Source organism: Thermobia domestica, chromosome 2, assembly GCF_964235325.1.
Source record: "Thermobia domestica chromosome 2, izTheDome1.hap1.1, whole genome shotgun sequence".
In the NCBI taxonomy this organism is placed as follows: domain Eukaryota; kingdom Metazoa; phylum Arthropoda; class Insecta; order Zygentoma; family Lepismatidae; genus Thermobia; species Thermobia domestica.
The window spans coordinates 341,620,883-341,645,568 of NC_137455.1; the positions used below are offsets into that span (position 1 = coordinate 341,620,883).

At 36.5% G+C, this 24,686-nt stretch overlaps 1 long non-coding RNA gene across 1 annotated transcript; it reads left to right on the forward strand.

Moving 5' to 3' along the window:
• Positions 1-6,673: 6,673 nt before the first annotated feature.
• On the forward strand, positions 6,674-22,232 carry LOC145678737 (uncharacterized). Its single transcript, XR_014130427.1, has 3 exons — positions 6,674-6,759; positions 11,953-12,169; positions 21,888-22,232. It is a non-coding gene; the product is annotated as an uncharacterized LOC145678737 (long non-coding RNA).
• The last annotated feature ends 2,454 nt before the right edge of the window (positions 22,233-24,686 follow it).

Sequence of the window (24,686 nt, forward strand, 5' to 3'; positions counted from 1 at the left end):
TTTCTTCAAAATCCTTCTATTTAATTTCTATCTATATAATTACTGTGAATCAGAGATGGGCACCCTCACTCATTTTTCCCCTCAAGAGGCCCGCCCTCACACTCATCTACCAAAATTAAGGTGAGTGAGGGTAAGTGTAAGGGAGTCGATTGAGGGTGAGTGTGGCTGAGGGTGAGAGCATCAACAATATTTGAGTGTGAGGGTGAGTGAGTTTGAGCGTGAGGGAATTGATTAAAAGCGTGAGTGAGGGTTAGCAAAAATGCCCATTTCTCCTCTGAATCACACGCTTAAGACAGTCCTGATTGAAATAGTAAGCCTATGATATGTAGCATACTAATATAAGTTTATTGTGTCTTAGTATCTAATTTTCTGAAGCCTTATAAGCTATTATCACCTATTTCACTGCAATATTCTAGGAATAAACAGCAATATGTATTGCAGGTAGAAAATAGAACAATTACACAATGGAATAATATTAGAGGAATTGTTTTCCCTCACTACCAGTTTTATTACAAAACTTCCTGATATAAATCAGTATAATACAGTTCCCTTAAAATAAGTATAAAGTTCTCTAATAATTAGGATAAGTAGGTGTCCCAAAACCAGATGGCCAAGGGAAGGATTCCTCACAACTCTCCGCTGAAGCTGAGTGATGTGGGGGTAGGATTCTCGGTGCTCCATTGCAAGCAGAAACATGTTAGAGTAGCACAAGCTCCACTGCAAGCTAGACGGGAAAGGAGAACTACGAGGCTCCACTGCGAGCTGAGTTGTTTTGTGGTAAGGAATCTCGCATAGCTGAGAGAGATGTTAGAGTTCAACAGAGCTCCGTTGCAAGCTAAGTGGAAAAGGAGGCCTCGAAGTTCCATTGCAAGCTGGGAGACTGGTGTTAATTTAAGATTCTCTTATAGCTCCACTGCAAACTAGGAGAGAGGATTTGACCAGCCAAAGACGTTACAATTATAATGACATATTACAATTTCTATGTTTATTGTCACCTCTATTGCTGCTAAAATTCTATTATTTCCCGTAGTTCTTCCAAGAATTCTTCTCTATTTCATTATATATATATATATATATATTACATCTGAAATTGTATTTTTTTAAAAATAATATATCCTTATTTTTCTTCGATTTTTACTTTCATTGTCTAGTTTTGAAAATTTCTTTTCAATTTGAAGTCTAAATGAGTTTCAACTACTAGTATCGGAAACCCTTTCGGAAACCTTTCCGATTTTGAATTTATAAAATGTAAGATACAAATTTTGTTATCTTGAAGGTTTATTCTGCCTTTTTCTCTATTATTAGCTTAATTTTGTTTTTACTTATTTATGATTTTAGCTTTAATCAATTTCGAAACTCTCCAGATGTTTTAATTCTTTTGTCAAACATATTACTGTTTTCTCCTTCTTCAAATTGATTGGTTTTGTATATATTAGAATGTTGTCACTTTTATCCATAGTTTATTCTTGATACTGTTCGTTCATATAGAATTTCGTAGGTCTGACATTCATTCTATTTTTTTAGCCGTACATTTCAAATTTCTAATGAAACAAAATACTAGTATATGTTTGGCCTTCTTCCGTACATTGTATAAAAATTGATGTGAGATATACATATTACTTTGCAACATATTTCACACATTTTGAAATTGATAATGAGCCTTTTGGTGCCAGTGGTTCATAAAGATAATACAATTTCCCACAGACAAGAGCCTTCTTTCTCTAACTTACTTCAATTACGAAATGAAAATGAAATGAAGTCTTTGAGTTTTACGTCCCACGGTTATGCCGGTTAGGCTAAAGGAGACGGTGATGATGAGTAATGAATGAAATGGTGGAATGAAAAAGTGGGAGGAAACGGGAAAACCCCGGGAAAACCCATGCACAAGGTATTTGTCCTCCACAAAGTTCACTTGGCGGGGGCCGGGATCGAACCCGGGACCCCAAGCACCAGAAATGAACGCTCTACCACTGAGCCACCGCGGCCCTTACTTCAATTACGAATTGATAGCGTGCTTTGTCCCTGGTCCTCTTCTAAAGTGTCCTTTGATTTATTTTGCATGTTCTATTGTGTTTTCCTCAAAGTTTTGTTCTACTCGTATTATTTTTTTCCATAATTTGATCATCATTCACGTTAGAAGGTACATTGTAATATATGATCATTAGAAGATTATTTTTCATTTCTTCATCTATTTGGAATACTGTACGTATCTTTCCATTTTTGTCCATGTCTTCTGTAGTTGCAGTTTTAATTATTAATTACGTTTTTATTGTTCTTAGTAGAGCTACCTTGTTTTCTTCTTTTGTTAGATTCTTTGCCATAGTTAGTTGTTTGGTATTAAGAACAGTATTGTATTTTTTATTTTTATTTACTTGTTGATTGCTCTTGTGCTTTCTTGCTGAGAAATTCGTGTTTCTATTTCATAGGTCGTCGTAAGCGTGGGAAATTCTGTTACATTCTCATCGGGGTAGTTGCGTTCCTTCTCTTATTTTAATCTGCTTTATTTCTTCTTTTGTTTGTACACGTATCATTTATTTCTTAAGTTTCAGATTTTCATCTTTTAGTTTCTTATTTTGATCTTCTATGTGCTTCCTTTTCCCGTCAAGTTGACTACACATGTTAAGTTATCCTTTACTGTTTCTGTCTTTGCAATTCCTACTTTTGTTGATTTCTTATTAAAACATCAATAAATTACAAAGTTTCCGTGTACGTGTCTTCTATCATGTGAAAGAATTAGTCATTTTCTTCACTGGGTGATTCCTCTCATTTATATTTCGTTTCTCTTCCAGATTTTGACTGACATGTGAATTGGGCGGATTTCTCTTCAACCTAGGGCTTCCTGGAAACTATGTTTCTTTCTTGAGAAATTAACCCTTTTAAGCTGATTCCAGTACCAGATGTTAGAGTCGTATTTCTATGTGAATTTTCACCTTAAATCGTACCTCAGTTATTCTGTTCAGAACTTTCTATATTCGTGTGTCTTCAGATCGATTATCACTCTTCCCGTATTATAATGTTAAGTACTGCGCCTAAATGGTTAGTCCACCCATATAACAGCTAAGTTATATAGGTTGCCTATCGCAAGACACTTTTGGTTTAACAGTAAAATGAACTTTAAGCTTACATTCTTATTATTCTTTATTTGTTCCAAGGAAGACAATTGACTTGTCTTTAAATCGGAAGTTAAAGATCTATTAACTCCAGTTTAGTCTTCGTACACGTAAACACATCCTATAGTCTTGCGAGTCTCATCCTTATTAAACGCTGAGGCATGAGAAAGTATAAATGACGAGACTTTTGGTTAGCTATGCTGTGAATACAGTGTATTTATAACCCCACAATATTATCTGCGTTTAACGAGGAAAAAATTATCCAAAGATGAGACATGTTTCAATCAATAGATCTTACTGAACAGAACAAAATGATATAAGTCGCTTTAAATTCTTATGCATAGTTTTTGAGAAAAATCTAAAAATGTAAACCTGAAAATAATGCTGCATGATAACCACGCCAAGCCACCAACTAATAATGAAGTATACATTCATCAAATTTTTAATTGTGGCACCAGCAGGATAACGTTATGCAGCATGGTTACTGAGATATAACTCAAATTTATGATTAACTAAGAAACTTTACTATTGCCCTATATCAATTGATAGTTTACATTGGGCTGAACAAATGGTATTCCTAGAAGTAAATTCTGAAGCATGGTTTTCGAGAAAAATCGAGTAGCATGAACTTTTAAGACGTTAAAGTACGTCGTTCGTTGCGAATCTGATATTTTTTTCATATTATTTTATTCTGCTGAAATAGATTATTTACTAATTTATGTACTGTTTATGAAATTATATCCACTGCTAAATAACAGATCATATCTATTGTTGTTTGATGTATCCTAACAGTGACACACAAACTCATACCAGATTCACAGATACACCTAACTGTAACGTACGTACTACTTGTAAAGATTTGCTGAAAAATCAATGAAAGCAAACCTACTAGCAGTACCGTGCCATGGAAAATCAGCACCCGGGACGACGGCGCCCCCCTATATATGAGTGAGATCGACAGACCAGCCGCAAACGGCACTATGATTAGTACAAAGCACAATAAAAAAAATCAAAATTCAACCTTGCTCTCCATTGATTTTGAGCCCTTTTTATAATTGTTTTCTTCCATTTTATATATGTGCACATGCATTTTCCCAACATGAGTACCACTATAGGACCACTCCTATAATTTTTCCTTTTCCCTTTTCCTTTGCTTTTTCCTCCCGAATTTTGCGAATCTTACTTCAGCGCTCGTGGTGCCACCCCGCTCGCCGCCCACGGTACGGCACTGCCTTATAGTTCTCACTTAAATCCAAACTATTCCATTCTAATTTCCTTCATATATCATTTCATGAAATAATTTCAAACCAAAATTTGTGAACTAAGTTTATCCTATTCATCTATTCATTAACTAGCGTAAATTACCCACCTCACTGGTTTAAAAATAAAAATAATTAGTAGTATGTTCCGTTCGTCAGTCACTTTCTACTATCACTTAAGCGCTATCTGATAAACAATGTTTTTTGTCTTAAAAATTAAATATTACTATTGTGGGCTGAATTTGGAATTAAACGGCATCAGAAGTATCACTGTTCATCTCAACGACCCCGAAACCTATAGATTTGACACTAATATAGGTCATTTTTAACATTTTAATATATTTGTTCTTCCCCCTCCCAGTTGCGAGGCCGAAGTTGGATTTAAACGGCATCGGAAGTATCACTATTCATCCCAGTAACCCCGAAAACTATGATTTCCACTCTAATATCGGTTATTTTCGATCATTTTATATATAGATCCCCCTCCCCTCCTCCAAGTTGTGGGGCTGATTTCTTTTTAAACGGCATGGGAAGTGCTACTATTCATCTCAGCGACCCGAAACCTATGGATTCGACACTAATATGGTCAATTTCGATCATTTGTATATATCCCCTTCCCTCTCTCCTAAGTTGTGCCGTCAAAATGAAATGATAAAAACCATCCTAAGTCCGAACCTTATCTATGTTGATAATTTGATCCAGATCGGTCGGGTGGTTCAAATATATAGATAAAGTTCGAAGTATTTTGAAACCATTTTACAATCTACACAGGAAACGACAATATGACTACATTTAATATATTAAATCAGTGATTCCTAACCTTTTTTGGACATTGTAAAGACACACTTTCCTGAACATTCACGACATACGATACACTTGTTTCATCTTCTATTAATATAAAGGTAACCAAGAAAGTTCTGCCTTTTCGCCCACCACCTAAGACGTGCCTGGACGATCAAAAATAGTCCTCACCAGCATCGATGACCTTCTGCCAACGTTCTGGAAGGCCATGGATTCCATCACGGTTGAACTTGATGGGCCGTGAAGCGAAGAAGGTATCAAGTGCATTTTGCACCTCTACTAGGAATTTGAACTGGCGTCCTCTAAAGTGATTGTCCAAGGAATGAAACAAGTGATAATCGGGTGGCACAATGTCCGGGAAGTATGACAGGTGCAACAGTGTTTTCCATCCAAGGCGTGGAATGGTGCCCCGGGTCATCCTAGCGTTGTCCCATAACAGGAGGACCCTTTTGCGATTCAGAAGTGCTGGCTCCAGAGTTTTGAGTTTTTCTTGATCACGGTTCAATGCTGATAGTACACAGTTGCATTGGTGCTCTGATCAGCTGGTAGTAGTTCCCGATGCATGGTGGGCGAGCAGTCCACCAAACACACAGGAGGATCTTCTTCAGGTGCAGTACTGGTCACTGGTTCGGTTGTTTTGGAACCGGTTCGTGCGATTTTAACCAATGATGACGGCGCCTTGGAGCTTCGTACAGGACCCACTTCTCATCACGTGTCAACACCCTGTCCAGAAATGCTTCCTTCCTCAGACGAGTCAGCAAAGAAATAGATGTCTGATCGTGTTGCCTTCTGGCCCGGAGTTAAATCATGTGGGACCCATCGACCCAACTTGTAGTGCTTCTCAAGTTGATGGAGGTCTGCCGAATGGTTTCTCCACTCACATTGAATTTGAATAGTTCCTCAAATGTCTAGTCACTATTCACCTCAATTGATGCCTGAAGATCTTCGTTTTGTACATGTATTGGTCTTCCGATACGTGGTCCGTCTTCTAGTGCTTCGTCACCGTTCTTAAACTTGTTAAACCACCGCTGTACTGTCCGAGTATCACGACACCCTCACCAAAGGCCTGGCACACCTTCCACTCCGCTGCAGCAGCGTTCGACCCCAGTTTGAACTCGTACAGCGTACACGCCCTTATGACGCTCTGTTTAGATCCTATGTTCACTCTGTCCTTAGGCAAGTTCACGGTGTAACTGAACTGCCACAACCAGGTAGTATGTTAGATATACCAACACCAACAATTGATCTTAACCTTATCTCCATTCGCATTCAACTCGCGGTGTGAGGGCCAATGGAACACAGACCTCCACAAAAAGCGACAGAACTTCCTTTCTTAGTTTTATAATAATATAAATTAAAATGGTCTAAGCTTATATGTTTCTATAAAGTAGTGTCTACGTAGTAGTGAGCCTTGTAGCTGCCACTAGATGTATTGACTGATACGATCTGTCTTAGCATTCATTTTTTATCAAATGCTTCATAAATTTTAAACTCTAAAATTTCAGGGCCCGTCCAATGGGATTGCAACTGGCGGGCATCCAGTGTGTCGAGACACAATGATTGGAAATCACTATATTACCAGTTAAATGGTAATGATGTTCATGAATTATTATATTTTCAAGTTTCAAGTTTAAACTGTACATCATTAAAATTACAGGAGGAAAATTTATTAATAAAATTAATTAATTAGAGAAAAATCTTTAGAATGGAGAATAATAACAAAAATTAATTAGGATTGTAACTTATGTTTTGTGTATGAACACGTGGGTATGTAATATATATATATATATATATATATATATATATATATACTCTCGTTAAAATATGCTCTCGATATTCTGTTTCCAATTCGTTTTAATTAAATAATAGAAAATTGCCCCTCCCCCTTAGAAAAAGTTATTATTCATATGTGGTAATAGCATATCGATTACAGATTTTTTTACAGCAATAATACATCTGCAGCAATAAACTCAATATGACATCTCTCTATTCATGATTTAATTGCTATAAGCAGAGAGAGAGAGATTGAAAAAAGTAATTGTGAACATCATGGTATAAGTTAAGTTATTTAGTAATGTTAAAATAATGTAAGTGGGAGGATCACATGCATCCAAAATATTTTCTTCTTCGGGGAATTGGAAAAATAAAAATGTATTAATACAAATGAAATGAGATTTCTAATTAAGCATCTTACGCTTACGCTCTGAGGTAAAAGAGGACTGTGATGGTGGTAATAAATGAAATAATGAATTAACGAAATAGAAGAAAAACAGAGAACTCTAAGAAAACCAATGCCTATAGTGTTTGTGTCCATTACAAAGCATACTAGACGCGAGATGGAATCGAACCAGAGATGCACTTCACCAGAAGTAAGCGCTTTACCACTAAGCCTCCGCGTTTAATGTAACAAAAATTCTCAAAGGTATATCATTAGCGTTTAATGAAACAAAAATTCTTAAAGGTATTTCAATAGCGTTTAATGAAACAAAAATTCCCAAAGGTATATCATTAGCGTTTAATGTAACAAAAATTCCCAAAAGTATATCATTATCTTTTAATGAAACAAAAGTTCCCAAAGATATATCATTAGCGTTTAATGAAAAAAAATTCTCAAAGGTATATCATTAGAGTTTAATGAAACAAAAATTCTCAAAGGTATTTCAATAGCGTTTAATGAAACAAAATTTCCCAAAGATATATCATTAGCGTTTAATGAAACAAAAATTCCCAAAGGTATTTCAATAGCGTTTAATGAAACAAAAATTCCCAAAGGTATTTCATTAGCGTTTAATGAAACAAAAATTCCCAAAAGTATATCATTATCTTTTAATGAAACAAAAATTCCCAAAGGTATTTCAATAGCGTTTAATGAAACAAAAATTCTCAAAGGTATATCATTAGCGTTTAATGAAACAAAAATTCTCAAAGGTATTTCAATAACGTTTAATGAAATAAAAATTCCCAAAGGGATATCATTAGCGTTTAATGAAACAAAAATTCCCAAAGGTATTTCATTAGCGTTTAATGAAACAAAAGTTCCCAAAGGTATATCATTAGCGTTTAATGAAACAAAAATTCTCAAAGGTATATCATTAGCGTTTAATGAAACAAAAATTCTCAAAGGTATATCATTAGCGTTTAATGAAACAAAAATTCCCAAACGCATTTCATTAGCATTTAATGAAACAAAAAATCCCAAAGGCATTTCATTAGCGTTTAATGAAACAAAAATTCCCAAAAGTATATCATTATCTTTTAATGAAACAAAAATTCCCAAAGGTATATCATTAGCGTTTAATGAAACAAAAATTCTCAAATATATATCATTAGCGTTTAATGAAACAAAAATTCTCAAAGGTATTTCAATAGCGTTTAATGAAACAAAAATTCCCAAAGGTATATAATTAGCGTTTACTGTAACAAAAATTCCCAAAAGTATATCATTATCTTTTAATGAAACAAAAGTTCCCAAAGATATATCATTAGTGTTTAATGAAACAAAAATTCTCAAATGTATATCATTAGACTTTAATGAAACAAAAATTCTCAAAGGTATTTCAATAGCGTTTAATGAAACAAAATTTCCCAAAGATATATCATTATCTTTTAATGAAACAAAAATTCCCAAAGGTATTTCAATAGCGTTTAATGAAACAAAAATTCCCAAAGGTATATCATTAGCGTTTAATGAAACAAAAATTCTCAAAGGTATATCATTAGCGTTTAATGAAACAAAAATTCTCAAAGGTATTTCAATAGCGTTTAATGAAACAAAAATTCCCAAAGGTATATAATTAGCGTTTAATGTAACAAAAATTCCCAAAAGTATATCATTATCTTTTAATGAAACAAAAATTCCCAAAGGTATATAATTAGCGTTTAATGAAACAAAAATTCCCAAAGGTATATCATTAGCGTTTAATGAAACAAAAATTCTCAAAAGGTATATCATTAGCGTTTAATGAAACAAAAATTCTCAAAGGTATTTCAATAGCGTTTAATGAAACAAAAATTCCCAAAGGTATATAATTAGCGTTTAATGTAACAAAAATTCCCAAAAGTATATCATTATCTTTTAATGAAACAAAAGTTCCCAAAGATATATCATTAGCGTTTAATGAAACAAAAATTCTCAAAGGTATATCATTAGCGTTTAATGAAACAAAAATTCTTAAAGGTATTTCAATAGCGTTTAATGAAACAAAAATTCCCAAAGGTATATAATTAGCGTTTAATGTAACAAAAATTCCCAAAAGTATTTCATTAGCATTTAATGAAACAAAAATTTCCAAAGGTACCTATATCATTAGCATTTAATGAAATAAACATTCTCAAAGGAGATACCTATACCAACTCATAGATATCATTAAACTGAATAAAACGACATATGTCAGTATAAAAAGTCATGCGTACTTTTCGAGAAAATCTAGGACGTTTTTTTTTATCTTAAAAGCTAATCCTGAAACCCCTTCCTTTATTTAATGTTTGCTATTATGATGTTGCTATATGTTAAGCAAATTGTACATTTTGGTTATAAAACAACATGACAAAAATAAATAGTCTGAATAACTTGTGATATTTTCCATCAAATACATTTGTAGAAGAAATATAAGAATTGTACAGAATTCTTAACTGTAACTAATTAATGTGCCATCTAGGTTTAAATCTGGGAGTGATAGTAGGCATTCGGTTTCCAGGTGCTATATCTTTATTTTTACAAGACATCTTTAACCAATAGATGACTGAACTTAACTTAATTCATGTATTTGATTTTATAAATTCAGAGAGATTTGTAATCTACCATTTATTTTAAAAAGTTTACAAAATCGTTTCTATAAACAATTAATGTAAATGCCTTGCCTCTGAATATTTCATGTTCCATGCATATTTTAATTTATCCAGTATATATATATATAGGGTTTTCATAAAGTCTGGACGGATTTAATTTGCTTGTAATTTTCATAAAAATGCTCATAATGAAATCAAATAAAGTGCAAACGGTACCAGAAGGATTAAATTTTTAGTTGGCAACACTGTTAGATAAGCGGCAACTCTGAACACGTTGAGAGAGGGAGAGGGAGGGCAAAGGTCAGTTTCTTACCAAATTCCATCCATTGTTGTTTTCATTGTTGTTTCAATGTTGACTGTTAAAAGTAAGTTGTAAGCTGTATTGGTGTGTGTGTCTTTTAAAGAAATAAATAAATGAAAAACTCCTCTGAGAAGACTATTTTTTTTACCGTATCAAAGATGGCGTCGGTGAAAGAGAAAGCGCAATGTGTTCTGTGGTACGTAGAGCTAAAATCACCAATTCTGGTGTGTCGAAAGTTCACCAAAGAGTTCAAAAAGCCGGCACCGACTGAGAGTGCAATCCGAAAGTGGCATGCTAAGTTCTTGGAGACTGGAAGCGTCCTGGACCGTCCTCGAAGTGGGAGGCCGCCAACATCGCCTGCAACAGTGAGCAGAGTAAGGGAAAGCATCATCAACAACCCACAGAAGTCGATTCCTAGACGGTCCATGGAACTCGGAATTCCACAGACAACCGTGTTTAAGATAGCCAAGAAGACGATCAAGGCCAAAGGTTACAAAATCAAGATAGTCCAGGATCTGCATAATGAAGATTTGGACATCCGGTTCAACTTCTGTGACGCCATGCTCAAGCAGTTGGAACATGGCAACGTTCTCCTTTCAGCCATCATGTTCTCAGATGAGGCAATCTTCCATGTCTCCGGGAAGGTTAACCGACATAACTGTCGCGTTTGAGGCACGGAAAACCCAAAAGAATTTGAGACACATGAGAGAGATAGCCGTAAAGTGAACGTTTGGTGCGCTGTGTCCTATGATCATCTGATTGGACCGTTCTTTTTTGAAGAGGAGACCGTGAATGGAGATTCGTACCTGGATATGTTGCAGAAATACCTCATTCCGGAACTGGAGGCACGTGGAATCCAGAACGACATCGTGTTCCAACAGGACGGGGCACCCCCTCACTATGCAATCAAGATGAGATAGTTCCTTGACGAGAAATTCCCTAACCGATGGATTGGCCGCGGTGGCCCGACCGCTTGGCCGCCAAGATCACCCGACCTTACCCCCTGCGACTTCTGGCTTTGGGGTCATGTGGAAACGGAAGTTTATGCAAAGAAGCCAACTGGTTTGGAGAACTTAAAGGACAAAATCAGGGCGTCTGTGGCTGGCATTTCGGATCAAACACGGCGGAACGCTGTGAGTGGATTCCAGCGCCGCCTACGCGAATGTGTGGACGTAAATGGCGCCCATTTGGATGTGTGGCGGGGGATAAACTGAGCTGGTGCAGATTACAGGTAAAAATTTAATCCTTCCGCTACCGTTTGCACTTTATTTGATTTCAATATGAGCATTTTTATGTAAATTATAAGCGAATTAAATCCGTCCATACTTTATGAAAACCCTATATATATATGTATATATATATATATATATATATATATATATATATATATATATATATATATATATAGTGACTGGTAATTTGATGCATTCCTTGTAAGGCGATATTCTACAAGTACTTTGGAACATTTTCACCCATACGAACCGAGGGTCGCAAATCGATAGTTTCTCAGTAATTTGCACATCTGTGATTTCTTTGAAATTTAACGGTTTACGAGAGACGCGGGTGAAACTTTCACCCTGACCCACTTCCAAATATCATAGAGTGATGAAATTTTACATGTGTAATCCTGCATACCTATGTAGTTCATGTGGTAACTTACAGGTTGTAACTCTGTACCGTTGCTGTGTTATAGGTCCTAAAGTGAAGTAAGGTGTAGTGGTCCAAAATCCATGACTACGCCTCAGAAAGCAGCGTGGCAACATCGCATAAGAACTTCTTCCAAGGAAATGACTACATGGTTGGGAAGAGATTGAATGAAGGTGGTGTGCGGTCAAGAGAACAGGCGAACTATGATGGATTTCATACGCAGGTTCGTGAGCGTCTCTGGCTAACATTCGAACAAGGAACAGGTGCGTTGTTTTCCAGGAAGCGATGACGTCATCATTTTTTCGCTACAAGCTAAGGGTTAGAATTAGGATTATGATTAGAACAGATTTCTGGGCTTTCGGCATGTATGGCCATATTAGCCCGTCAGGTATCAGGGATGACGTCTCTCGGTGAGCGCACTAGCCGAGGAAAGGGAAGGATGAAAGGGTTGGGGAGGGAATGAAGCGGCGTGGGACCTGTATGTTATGTACCATCCCAGCATTTGCCTGGTGTAAATGATGAAAACCTGATTCAGGATGGATGACATGAAAATCGTTTACACTTTTTCGACCTGGTATTCCCATCGGGAATCGAACCCCTACAAAGTAATAGAATGAAACTTACCTAATATCTTAATCCATGTGTACAATTGTTGTACTCAAAAATTAAGACATTGCAAATTAAGTTTCCAGCACTAAAATTATTTTTTTTTCTTGTGTGGCCTCCCTCACAAGTCGCCGTTGGTCAAAATACATATGATGTCCTTAATTATGATGGAAAAAATGAAACCTTACAGTTTTACGTCCCACGGGTATGCCGACTATGCTAAAGGAGACGGTGATGATGAGAAATGAATGGAATGCTGGAATGAATAAAGCGAGAGGAAACGGGAGTACCCAGAGAAAACCCACGCACATGGTGTTTGTCTATCACAAAGTTCACTTTTGATTATAACAGCATGACCAGCTTGGAGCAAAGTAGTTTCTCTCTATTAATTGAACAGTTCTTTGTTACAAAATATATTTGGTTTCTTAAAAGGGTGAGAGTAAATGGTATAAAGTATCTCCAGTAAATAGAATTGCTACTGAGAACATCGAGTTTCAACATCTTGATGGGAAACAAGAATTTGAAATAGACTCGCCAACTTGTTACTGCTACTCTGTCATTTGTCTGTGGGAAGCTCTCTCTCTTTTGTATGTAGCAATCGCCTTCTCGTAGAAGAGAGTAACAGAACCGAGGCGTCTGGGCGAGCGACAAATAAACTAATGACGTCAAAAGTCTTCCTTCTTCCCTATCTGTTGACCATGCAGATCAAACAGAACGAAAATTGAGCACAATTGCTGAAAATTAGAAGGAACAGGAGTTCTCCCTTTTCCAGCGAACAAGAGCCACACGGGTAAAGAAGATGTGATACAATGAATAGCCCACGTTTCACCAAAACAGTGTTAAATAGCATTGAAATTATAGTGAATATGAGAATAGTTTATTTGCATATCAAAAGCTGCCAGAACGAGAAATTGAAGTAAATGTTCCTAATGAACTGTACTACTTTTAGACTCCAAAGTACTGAAAATATTGACAAAACTAAAAGATAATTTCTGGTGGGTTTTACCAATTATCGTTAAAATTAACACGTCATTAATTATTAATTAACTTTCCGTAAGTGTTTAAGTATCTTACACAAGTCCTATTCATAAGATAAAGTTTTAATAAATTCTAATTTTAAACATGTGAGTTTGAAAATGAAATGAAATCTTTAAGTTTTATGTCCCACGCTTATGCCGGGTAGACTAAAGGAGACGGTGATGATGAGAGATGAATGAAATGGTGGAATGAAGAAAGTGGGAGGAAACGGAAGAACTCCGAGAAAACCCACGAGCATGGTGTTTGTCCACCACAAAGTCCACACGGCGCGAACTGGGATCGAACCAGGGACCCCAAGCACCGGAGGTGAACGCTACATGTGAGTTTGGTTTCACAGTGTGAAACTACAAGTACACTTCCAAACTATGTGGACTCAACACTCAAACTTAAAGTATAGAGGTAACCAAGAAAGTTATGTCGCTTTTTGAGGAAGTCTGTGTTCCATTGGCCCTCACGCCTTAGTTGAATGCGTAAAAAGCGACGGAACTTTCTTGGTTGTATTTATAGTACAGTACATCTATACCGGCTGCAATAAAGTAATAAGATACAAGATAGAACCTCTTTTTCGGTCGTTGAATCCATATCACAAGGCCATTACTCGCTATGCCTTATTGTTTTTAAAATATAGCGATAAAGTTTGAATCCGAAAATCGCTAATTTGAACTACTTCCGGTTTGAATAGAGGGTTACCAGAGGAGTTGGAACCTATTTTCGGGAAGCTGAATTGATTGCAGGAAAAAGAAAAGAAATAAATAAAAAAGAAAAAGAAACTTCTCGATCTTTCTTACAATTTTTGCTCTACGAAATTCAGATTTGAAACCAGTAAATATCAACCACCTCCCATTTCGGTAGAATGTTTCAGATTGTAATGACATGTACTTTTGAGACACTGCGTCAATTGCAGAAAACAGTTTGTCGCTATTTGATTTCAGCCACTTCTGGTTTGCAAAGAGGGTTTACGGGGAGGATAGAACGTATTGCAGAACCTCGAAAGCTGAATCGATTTACAAAAAAACAGCATCTTGATATCTCTTACCGTTATTGTTCTGTGGAAATCGAAACCAGAAATAGTAGTAAATTTTAATCACTTCCAGGTTTGATGATAGAGTGCAGCTAGTTGTGATGATATTTTCACTTGAGAACCTGAATCAGTTGCAGAAAACGACTTGTCGCCATTTAATACCATGTTTGTTCTATAGAGATAAATGGTGAAACCAGAAATAGTTAAATTAAGCCGTTTCCGGTTTGTATAAATGGTTAACATGGCAGATGGGACATATTCTTGAGATGCTGAATCGATTGCATCTCGACACCTCTTACCGTTCTTGCTCTATGGAAATCAGTATTGAAACCGGATGTAGTAGTAAATTTAAACCATTTCCAGTTTTGGTAGAGTGTTTTAGATAGTCAAGATATGTTGTCTTGAGACAATGAGTGAATTGCAAAAAACCGCTTCGCGCTATCTGTTACCTTTTTAGTTTCATAGTGGTAAATGTTAAAACCAGAAATGGCTAATTTGTACCACTTCCGGTATAGTGCTAAGGGAGAAGATGGAATCTGTTTCTGGGACTCTTAATCGATTGCAAAAAAAAAAAAAAAAACTTATCTCGATATTTCTTACTGTTTTCGCTCTGATACCTGTCAACAGACGGACGAACGGACAAAGCCGTTCATTAAGAAAATGAAATGAAATCTTTAACTTTTACATCTCAATGGTTATGCCGGTTAGGCTAAAGGAGATGGTGATGATGAGAAATGAAGGAAATGGCGGAATGAAGAATGTAGGAGGAAACGGAAGAACCCAGAGAAAACTCTTGTCCACCACAAAGTTAGCGTACTGGGATCGAAGCAAGGTCCCCATGCACCACAGATGAACGCTCTACCACTGGGGTACCGCGGCTCCCCGTTCTATAAGAATTCTGACACTTATGCATAGCATAGTTTGCAAGTCTAAAAGTCTGGAATGACTATGTTTTAAAGGCTCTCCATGCTCAGTCCAGAGATCTGCGCATACTTACGGCATTTGTTAAGCATGTAAGTTGTTGTTGTTGTTATTATTATTATTTCTGGGTTATTTTGAAGTATTAAAGCTCATAACTCCAAAATCATTTGAATTCTAAGAAACGCTCACATCTTTTTTGACCAAATGTAAGTAGGCTATACTTTGTTGCGTAGGATCTCGTTTGATTTACCTGTTCATGCAGCAAAGTTGCAAACTAATTTCTTTGTTTACAAGTGACGTCAGCTGCATTTCTGGGTTGCCAGAGGTACCTCTTATATGTAGTTCTTTTTTTTTTTTTAACAAAATCAAAAGGATATTCTGAACCAAATCAAATTTAATGAAATCAGTCATGTATATAGGTATATCTTAAATCGTTGTGCGTTGAATATGCAAAACTATTCAACATGGAATGAAACACTAAAGCATGTAGATGGCTGCAAACTTAAATTTCCCATATTAAATTTGATTTGATTTTCAATATAGTATCCCTTTCAGCAGCGAGGCTGTATGAGACGTGGAGAGATCTGAAGGTGAGAGAAGGTGAGAAGTACAGTTAAAGGTGACATCTGAAGTACATAAGCTCCCGCCGGAAATAGAACGGGGGTCTCGCACTGTCCGCTTAGCCACGAGAAGGCTCGAACTTCCGATTTTAAAATAGAACTTAAAGAATATCAAATAATATCAAGAAAAATTAATTTAATACGTCTACAGTAATGGCGGAGCCAGAAAAACACCATGGAAGTAATAAACTGCTATACCAAAGAAGCACAGACAAGCATATACACAGTGGCGTATTTAGGAGGGGCTTCCGGGTATGTATATGAAATATCTTGCAGAATTTTCACATTTTCAGGCAAAGCTCCCCCCGAAAGTTAGCAAGCCCCTCCCGAAACAAAATCGTAAATGCGCCACTGCATATACATATATACTGGAACATTAGCCGCATGGAAGGACAGATGTTCATGTACTCTTGCGATATACCACATTAAGAATTTCATTTCAGTTCACAAAGGTGAATCAGTGTTCGTAGTTTTTAAGGGAAATTTCCCTAATCTAGGGAATTTTCATAGGTAAATTTAGCAAAAAGGGAATTTTTCAATAAAATGTTGAAAATCCAGGGAAATTCTCGTGCTGATTAACCAATATAATTTTTCTTTGTTTTCCAGAAATAAACCAATACAATAACAACAGTTTGTGTGTGTATGTGTTCAAAGTAGTGTGCTTTGCAACCATTGTTGGCCGGGTGTATTTGTGTGTATTTTTTATAGAAAAAATGAAGGATAATGTAAAGGAAAAATACAAGCAAAAACCAAGTGAATAAAACAAGTGTGGTTGACACTTCCTTTTATATAGTCAAATTAATTCTTATCACTTAACTTCTGTCGTAGGAAATGGACAGTCATCAAACTAGGGAAAAATTGATAAGAAAAGGGAAAGTTTTTACTGGTTTGAGGGAAATTTTCTTACGAAAACCTATGAACACTGAGGTGAATCGAATTCCGAGGGAGACATATAATAAAGAAATATCATTCTTTTTGGTTTTCTTTTCTAGTCAAACGGGTTTGAAATACTAATGAAATTAATTAACAGGCAGAAAGAAGAACTCAACTCATTGCTAGGGGACGCGGTGGCTCACTGGTAAAGCGTTCACTTCCGGTGCTTGGGGTTCCTGGTTCGATCCCAGCTCGCGTCGTGTGGACTTTGTGGTGGATAAACACCGTGCTCGTGGATTTTCTCGGGGTTCTCCCGTTTCCTCCCACTTTCTTCATTCTACCATTTCATTCATTTATCATCGTTACTGTCTCTTCCGGCATCTAACCGGCATAAGCGTGGGACGTAAAACTAAAAGATTTCATTTCAACTCATTGCTGCTACAATTCTTGAAGAACTACTGCTAGCCAAATATAGCACGTTCTTGGTGATCCGTGGTCAGTGCATCAGCTTTCAAGTGGTATTTTCTCTGACTTTCTGGCCTGAGTTCGCTATTTCTTAATTCACGTATTTTCCCAATTGTCTCGTGATAATGAAAAATTAAAATTAAATCCTTCAGTTTTACGACCCAAGATAATGTCATAGAGGCTAAGGGAGGTGACGATACTGAACGAAATGGTGACATGAAGAAAGTGGGAGGAAACGAGAAACCCACACAAAGGTGATTATCCACCACAAAGCCTACTTGGTGCGAGGTAGGGACCCCATGTAGCATAAGGGAGCGCTCTACCAGAGAAGCTGCGGCCTATAATGATGATGGGTCAACATGAGTAAATTTGCATTAATAGCAATTGACTTCGGATCGACAGCATTGACAGTTTCTCAAATATTTAGCCCGGTCCAGACTTTGTATTTCACTTAACGAATATTATCTTTCAATTACTTCGGACTTTTGGACATTTTCCAATATGGCGAACGAAGAAATTGTGGGATTTTAGTATGTCACTTAAATAATCTTTACCAACATATATGTCAAATTTTAACTTGTTAATAATTACTTCCTAAGTTCAGTAAAATTGTAAATCAGTTTGACGGTCAATTTTAGAATTTTAGAATTTAGAGCTAAATATTTCTAAAAGTATGCGTTTTATGAAAAATTGTTTCTCTATAGAAAATATTGTGTTATGTTCTATAAAGCGACACTAAGTTTTTCTCTTTATCTTCAACCATAGCGAAGATATTGCTATTTTAATCTGGGTATTGTTCATTTGGCACTTCCAGCGGCCATTTTCCAATATGGCAGCGAAGGTCACGTGGGATTTCAGAAGACTTTTAGTATGTTGTTTAGAACATCATTCCTAACATCTGCTCCAAGTTTTAGCTTCTTGCTAATTTGTTCCTTACTTTTTGGTAATTTGACTGCACTAATATCGGAATACATTTTTTTCTTTTTATTTTCCACTTCAAATCACAACGATCACTTTAACGATATTATAACACAACAATGCAATAGATGGTATGTCTTAAGAACAAGAACTTTTAGTACTCGTATGTTGTGCTACCCTGTAAACGTGTAAAGTACTGCAGAAAAGTACTCATACCTCTCCATCCGACAATTCTTTTAACCAGTAACATGATATAAACACATAGCAGCAACTCCACAAAACAAACGAATGAACCAGAGTTGCCAAGCTCAGAGAACAAAATTATCGATTTTCGTCTTTAAAATTATCGTATATTACAGAAAAATATGTCTTATATTAGTTATACACGTAATAATATTTAGAAACACGTATAATACTACTAATAATAACAATAATATATAATAAACACATCTAGTAATCTTCAGTTTCGAACTCGAAATCAGAGTCACTGTCCTCACCATTAAAAAAAAATCCTTATTAACACTACCTTGAACAACAATACTTCCATCCCTCGTATACGCAATTTAGTTTAAACAATGGACCCAGGGTTACCATTTACCACTTCTCAAATCGTTATTGATTTATTTTAGCGGAAATGACTGTTAAGAATCTCAGTATGTGTTTTTTTTTTATAATTATTTAATGCATATCTACAATTTATTTGCATATTCAAAAACTGCAAAAAAGTATGCGTTCTAAAATTATCGTAGCTATATCCCCCTATTATCGCAAGGGCAGTATCGTATATACAATTAAGGCTTAAATCCTAACTATAAATAAAACTATATGAACTGACATAAATTAAAGCGGGGTACTTCCGGTTGACGTGGAAAGCTAAAATTTGGCATGAAATTTGGCAATTTTCCGGGACTAACCGACAGGAAAATTGTCAAAAGTGAATATTTTTAATTTTTAGGTGGTTTAAAAGCGGGATGAGAAATTCCTCATTTTACTTAGTTTTTTTTACCTATAATCTCATATTTCAGGTACTTGGAATTAGAATAAAAATTAGAAATTTGGATGCTTGTACTTTTTGTTAGCAATACCTAAGTAAATCAATAAAAATAAAAATTGCCGACTTTAGATGGTTTTATAAGTAACTGAAAAATCTTTCCCATGTTATTTATATGGAACACCTTTTACACCTCAAAATTAATTTGAGATGACTATAGCTTTCCGGGACTAATCGGCAGAAAAATTGCCAAAAGTAAATATTTTTATGTTTAGGGGTCTAAAGGGGAGATAAGAAATTCCTCATGTTATTTAAATGGGCATTTTTTTTTAAACCTAAATCTCATATTTCAGGTACTTGGAATTGGAATAAAAACTTTAAATTCGGTATGCTTGTACGTTTTGGTTAGCGTTACCTAATTGAATCATCAGAAATAAAAATTTCCAAGCGTAGGGTGGTTTTAATGGGGAAATGGAAAATCTTTCCCATGTTATTTATATGGGATATCTTCTACAACCCAAAATGTTTAATCACTTCCGCTAGGATTAGAATGATGAAATGTAGCAAGATTATAGCCTTCTGGGACTAACCGACAGGAAATTTGCCAGAAGTGAATATTTTTAGTTTTTAAGGGGTCTAAAGTGGGAATGAAGAAATTCCCATATTCTTTAAATGGGCGTTTTCTTGGGATACAAAATAGATGTTAAAATAGGAAAACAAATTTGAAATTTGGTAGAATTGTAGATTTAAGAGGTGCGAGGCTGTAAGCCGAGCAAAGGCGGAGGTGTGAGGACGAAGCCCCCACTGGGCAAATTCAGGAATATGAAGAGTAAATGCAAGGAATTCACCGTTGATACAAAGACTGATACATAAGAGATGCGAGGTCGTAGGCCGAGTCAACGCGGGTGTCTGGGGGCGGAGCCAAAGACTAGTTATTGTATATTACGATAAACTATCTTATGCTTGGCGAGCCTGGCACAAACTCGTCAGCTAGGTTATAACAAATAAGTTTTCTTTTTCTTTTTAAGAATAAACGCAATACGAGTCATTGTTATATAGTCGTACATGTCATTGTTATATAGTATATTTATTTTACATGTTTTCGTCAACTTACGAGGTCACTACGAAAGTTTTGAGATGTGAAATAACTTACATACTTAAAATCAATTTAACACTTACATTTTCTCAAAGTATTCACCATTACACTGTACACACTTTTGCATCCTCGAAAACCAGTTTTGGAAGCAGCGTTGCCAGTCTTTTTCTTCAAGTGTTGAAAGTTCATTCTCGTAAGCCACTACAGCTTCTTCAGGGCTGCAAAATCTCTTCCCATGCATGCGATCTTCGATTCTGGGGAATAAAAAAAAATCACACGGGGCCAGGTCAGGGCTATACGGCGGATGAGTCATAAGTTTGACCTCCGTAGATTCTAAAATCTGAATTATGATGTTGGCAGTGTGTGCGGACGCGATGATGAAGCAGGATTCCACGCAATCCAGTTCTTGGACGCCGTTCCCGAAGCTTCTGGAACACTTTTGTTAGGCAAAAAGTGGTGTACCACTGAGCAGTAACAGTCATTTGTTCTTAAAGTGGAACAGTTGCAACATGGCCAGATTTGGAGAAGAAAGTTGCGACCATCTTCTTCCCCACACTTCGCGGTCGCTTCACTTTCGTGGGCGGATTTTCGTCTGGAAAGATCCAAACTGTAGACTGGCGTTTATTTTCAGGGTCAAATTGATAGATCCAAGTCTCATCACCAATAACAATGTCAGAGACGCGTCGAGAATTGCCTCCATCAAATCTTACAAGCATATCTTCACACCATTCCACACGCATACGCTTCTGCTATTCAGTCAAAGTGTGAGGCACCCAACGAAATTAAACCTTCCTGAGCCGAAGATGATCATGAAGAATTTTTGTTACTGCTGACTATCCAATGTTCACTGTAGATTTAATGTCCTTGAAAGTTGTTCGAGGATTTTCTCGAATCATTTGTTCCACAGCAGCAATGTCTGATACAGCTGTTGCCGGACGTCCAGCTCTCTCTTCATCTTTAAGCGGTATCCGGCCTCTTCTCAATTCACCAAACCACCGAAAAATTGTAGCACCGGAAGGAACAAGATCCCCAAATGCCCCCTACAAACGGTCAAGGCTTTGTGTCTCGTTCAAACCACTTTTGAAATCGTAAAGGATCATTGCCCGAAAATGTTCCCTTTCGTGCTGCATTCTAGACAGCCAAATACTGCTCACATCAACAAACAAGTGAAGGCGATACGGCCACGCCGATAAGCGAGGCGAGTTGAAACTTGCTTCGCTTCTTCCCTCTGGATACCACTACCGAACACAATTGTTGGAATTCAAATACTGTGCCACAACAATGCGTATCTCAAAACTTTCGTAGTGACCCTCGTATTGATTGCATACTATTGCTTTGACTGGTCGTAAGATTTACAAACTGTACAATTTCACTCACAAATATATACAATATAATTTTCTCAATTACACAACAAATATTCTATTTTACCTAGTTTTACCATAAATACTGTCCCAACTTCTGGAGGTGGCCGTACAAGCAAGCGACGTCAAGAGTGGTATCTTGAAGCGTGAGTCACTGCTGGGTAAGCTGAAGAAGTGTAAAGGTGTCAGTTGTAAGTGTTTAAGATGGAATGGGGGTGAGTATGAAAACTGTGTGACCGTGATAGCATTGCACATGGTAGGCCACAAAGATTTAAGGATTGTGTGCATTCTAATGGTGGCCATTTTGAATAGTTATTTGTGATTTTGATTTATAATGCGTCTATGTAACTCATATTATAAGGTTATTAAAATATCTCTATTTTGTGTCAATGTACTTAAAACTTCGGGACACTACTTACGGCAACACTGGGTATAAAGATATTACAGATAGATTGTTAGTAATATTAATATTAATAATAATAATAATAATAATAATAATAATAATAATAATAATAATAATAATAATAAAATGTCATGTATTTACATAAATCATTGTTTTAATAAGTAGCTACTTCCAAGGTCAGCAACCTTCTGATTATTTGGATGCATCTTTTCTTTCTAGTCTTTCTTATTATCTGACAAACTTTTCATTTCCATGTAAATTTTTCTCCCTACATCTTATATTATTTGGACGATAAATTTCAAACGCGGCTTTTCTCTAGGTATTGTTTCTTCTGTCATTCCCTCCATATCTAATGGCAAGATTCCTTCATGTCTCATAACGTGTCAAATCATCCTATTTGAAATAATCTTCAATATATTCCTCTTTTCTCCTCCCATTTCCATAATTTTTTTTCATTTGATATCCACCAACCTAATTTGTATATTTTTTTCGCCCTACCCTAGCGACCTATTTCAACCCTAGCCACCTATTTCAACTTGGTCACAAGGAAGCAGGTGATATTAGATTTACATCGAAGTTGGATCACCCGAGTGTGACGTATTATTAAGGGGGTCAAGGTGGAACTAGACGAGCCCTGCAGGGTTTCTAACTCTCTTCGCTCGCTGACGCTCGCTCACCTATTTTATGACGTGGGTAAATCACCTTTTTTATCAATAAAGTTGTGTGTGCAAAATCCTGCTCCCTGCTGGTGCCTCCAGCACCTCCCACTCTATCTCCGAACTACCCCCAACAACCCTTCGCTTGGCGAGGGCCACGCTTCTTACTCTCCTGTTGCTGACATGAGATTAGTTCTACAATATCCATTAGGACCACTTCCTTGGCTAATTGTGATGGAACAATGAAGAAAACAAACAAGGCCACTCTTCACAGATATCTTGAGAAAAAATTGTCTGCTGTAGAAAACATGTCGAAACCGTCAGCCTGTATAATTGATCAGATGTGTATTGTTCACAAGATTAACGGAGAGCAAAAGACTTTTGAAGCGGTATAAAAGAGCATATTTGCAGCAGCCTTGCTAGCTGGATTAGATAGCGAGAGGATTGACGTATTCGATGTATACGATGATAAATCCGTAAAGGATGTAGAGAGGATTAATCGAGGCAGTAGTGCCCCCCCTTATGTCCATGACGCACCCCCCAATTGTCTATCCGTAGGTGTTCTTCCATGAAAAAATCTTCTTTTCGATTAATTTTTACACCCCCCTCAAACAAATTTTAAATAGATTTTAACCCCCCAAATATTTCAATGACGCAGTTTGAGTCATAGCCCCCCCCCTCTGTGGGCACCCCTGAATCGAGGGTCCACCTCTGGTTTGCCGTACAAAAACATAATGTCCAATCAAAAAATCAAACAGTGGAGAAAGTTACTTGCTTGTTCTGCAAGTAAAACAGCACTCATCGAGTTTCTTGTTAAAACCTGGAAATCTCCCAGATATCTCCAGAAATATGATGATAAACAGTTTCTTGTCACATTGAAAAACGAATGCATAAAACTAATTTGTAAAGAAAGTATGACTTGCTAAGATCTTCAGACGTCTCAGACGTCTCAGGAAGAAGCTGACACCCGAATTCTTCTGCATGTAAAACATGCAAATATTGATCATCCATCTCTGATCATTGATTCTGATGATAGCCATGTTCTTGTTCTCAGCCTTTTCTTCAGTGAAGATATTGGTAATGTGTTCATAAAGTGTGTCACTAAAACAGAGAAAAGTACATTGATGTGAAAAGTACATTGATGTAAAAAGTACATTGATGTGAAAAAGTACATTGATGTAAAAAAAAAAAAGTACATTGATGTGAATTATCCCCTCATTGGGTAAAGATCCATGCAGAAGTCTTGTTGGTGTACTTTCATTCACCGATTGTGATTCAGTCAGCGCATTTAGTGGCCGTAGGAAGATTGGAGGCATTAAATTTATAAATACTGATACTGAACTTCAAAAAACAATGGTAGCTCTTGGGGGGAAATGGCACCTTACATCAAAACTCTTCCAGAAACTCCAGGAATTTACTTGTATTATCTATGCACCGAATTCACCTATCACCAACGTCAATGACCTCCAGTATTAATTGTTCAGGTTGAAGAGAGGTGACATCGAATCTGGGCAATTGCCACCATGTGCGGATACACTGCACCTTCACGCTAAAAGAGCTCATTATCAGGCAGCTATCTGCAAGAGAAACCTCGAAAAGCATTTTAACATTCCCAGTCTAAATGGTCATGTATGACTATTCTAAGATGACCAGCTACAAATTGAACGGATGAAAGGTCCTCCAGCTCCAGATGTAATTTTGGAGTTCCTTGTGTGCAAATGTACCAAAGAACGTAGGTCTCCTAGTTGTCAGTTTATTAGCAACAACCTAAAATGCACATCTGCCTGCAAGTTTCAGACATGTAGTAACAT